Source organism: Engraulis encrasicolus, chromosome 18, assembly GCF_034702125.1.
Source record: "Engraulis encrasicolus isolate BLACKSEA-1 chromosome 18, IST_EnEncr_1.0, whole genome shotgun sequence".
Taxonomy (NCBI): Eukaryota; Metazoa; Chordata; class Actinopteri; order Clupeiformes; family Engraulidae; genus Engraulis; species Engraulis encrasicolus.
Window position 1 is genome coordinate 23,007,706 of NC_085874.1, and position 2,782 is coordinate 23,010,487.

The following is a 2,782-nucleotide window of genomic DNA, read 5'->3' on the forward strand; positions in this document are numbered from 1 at the left end:
TCTGTCTCTGTCTCTCTGTCTGTCTCTCTCTCTCTCTCTCTCTCTCTCTCTCTCTCTCTCTCTCTCTCCCTCTCTCTCTTCTTACACAGCTTTATTACCACAAACGTACAGGCATTGCAGGCTTATGTTGATTTTTGTAGCGGCGCTCTGCTTAATCTGTGTAGTAGTTCACCATGCAGCGTGTGGGTTGCATTGTCTAATCCACTCCATAAAACACTACCGGTAACACTTTCTATGAAGCCCATGTAATGCCGCAAAGATATGAGCTTCATATAGAAAGTGTTACCACACCATCTACTGTAAAACTCAACATCCTTTTCCTCACCCTGAGCCCAGGAATGTGGTTTCCAAAATGCAATGCGGGTTTCTAGGCTAGCTCAGTGTGTGGAGCGAAACTCTCTAGGCCAGGGATGGGCAACTTTCATGGTAAAGAGGGCCACATTTTGTTCATGGTGAGCATCGGAGGGCCAGATGACCACAGATCTGAATGCAACTTGCAGATTTGAGGGGCAGTTGGTTGCTCAGGGACTGCCGAAAAAGTTTGAAAGGAATAGGACAGTCTCTGTCAGCCAGCAGTATAATTTCAACAGATTGACTCACTAGTGGTTAAATAAAAGTCTGCTCATTATTTTTTAAAATATGGTTTATATGGGCTGCGTTGCCCCGGCCTCCAGTTGCCCATCCCTGCTCTAGGCTATAGCTTAGTGTGTGGAGGACAAGGGTCTAGGCTAGCTCAGAGTGTGTAGGTCAAGCTTAAAGGATCAGCAGGGCCTGATTAAGATATCCTGGGGCCCTTAGGCTACAGGTTGCTGTGGGCCCCCCAGAAGACACATTTCTTGATAAATTGATGTAGACAGTGGTGGTGTGCATTGGCTATGCCCTCACGATTCGATTCGATTACGATTCGGGAGGTAGCGTTTCGATTCGATTCGATTCAATTCGACGATGCATTGCAATACATTACATTTCTACTGAGAGCACAGCAAATTTTTTATCAGTCATGATGAGGCCGTAGGGTGACAGCCCTTTTCGTTCAGTCTCGCTCCACAGCTTCCGAACAGCAGGTCCATTAGATTATGAAACGACCAAAGCTATGTTCAACTTACCGTGAAATGTCCGCTTCATGTAATCGTGCACGTAATTAAAACGGTGACATTTTAGTAAGAAATCTTATCCTCTGTAGGGAATGACGATTTTTACGTCACTGGACACCATGTGACCGTTTTAAACCAATCACGTAGCCGATTTACGGGGAAAAAGTGGCAAGCCGTCTGAAAAACTGAAAATAATGACAAGCCGTCTGTTGTTGTTAAGTCTGACCTTCGTTTAACTCAAGGAAGAGCGCGACACTGCTTCTTCACAATTCACCACTTTTTTATTTTTCTTTTTGTGCTTATAAAAATAAAAAAGTGGTGAATTGTGAAGAAGCAGTGTCGCGCTCTTCCTTGAGTTAAACGAAGACTGGAGTACCTTGAAAAGCTGCACCTGCTAAAAAAGAAACATTCGAGGTGTGCGGGCCCTCACCAAAAACTGTTAAGTCTGACCTACCTATAAGAATCTCCCAAAATACCCTTTTGAAGAGGGTATATAATAACAATTATCAAAAATAATACTCGTGCCTACATTTCTGGATTGGGAAAAATTCTAAATAAATAATAAATAGTGCTTTATTTACTGAACAAAGCACAATTATGCAATTGACATTTCATACTGTGGATTTGAGCAATTAATGGAAACAATTGCAATAAGTAGGCTGTAGATAACCCAGGCTATTGATAACTCTCTAAGTGATTGTAACTCCAAACAGTGCTTTGTTTATAGCACCAACAACTATTGTGCAAGTGGATGATAAGGTTACCTTTTAATGTTCACATATAATAACAAATATCAAAAATAATACTCATGCATATATCTCTGGATTGGAATAAGTTCTAAATAAATTATAAATAGTGCTTTATTTACAGCACAAGGCACAATTTTGCAATTGACATTTCATACTGTGGTTTTGAGCAATTAATGGAAACAATTACAATAAGTAGGCTATAGATAACCCAGGCTATTGATAACCCTCTAAGTGATTGTAACAGTGCTTTGTTTATAGCACCAACTTATGCAAGTGGATGATAAGGTTACCTTTTCATATTCACATTAATAAATGGAAATAATCTAATGATCAATGATAAGGACCATCCAGGTATTCATGTATTCATTTATTCACTAATAACTATACAACAAATAAAACAATCAAAACAAGTGGCATACACATGAACCGGCATTTTCATGAACTGGCATTAACTTATATACATAACCATAATAAAAGGAATAATAATGATACAAATGGAATAGAATGGCGGACACACACACACACACACACACACTACTCCTCACTGTCAGTGTCAGGGCAGGTTTCATCTTCTTCATCCTCCTTTTCCTTTGAGTTTGAGCAGTTGGAACACCTGCACAGGTCTGTACAACAGAGTCCTGCAGAGAAACAGGAGCATCTGTTTGTCTCACAGGCACTCCCTCTGCAACCACAGTGTATGACATGTAAAACAGAGTCAGGGGCTGGATTTCTTGTCATCCATGTCACGTGAAGTTGTCCATCTTCCAGATGCCAGCCATGCTCAGTGGGAGATGGAGCGCCAATCTTTTGCTTCACACATGACCTCATTATCTTAGCCTGATAATTTTCCCTTTTGCAGTGCTGGTGGAGGGCATCGCTTGACAGGGGATGGACAGTTCTGGCAAGGCTGAAGATGCCATGCAGAAAGCTTTGTACCTT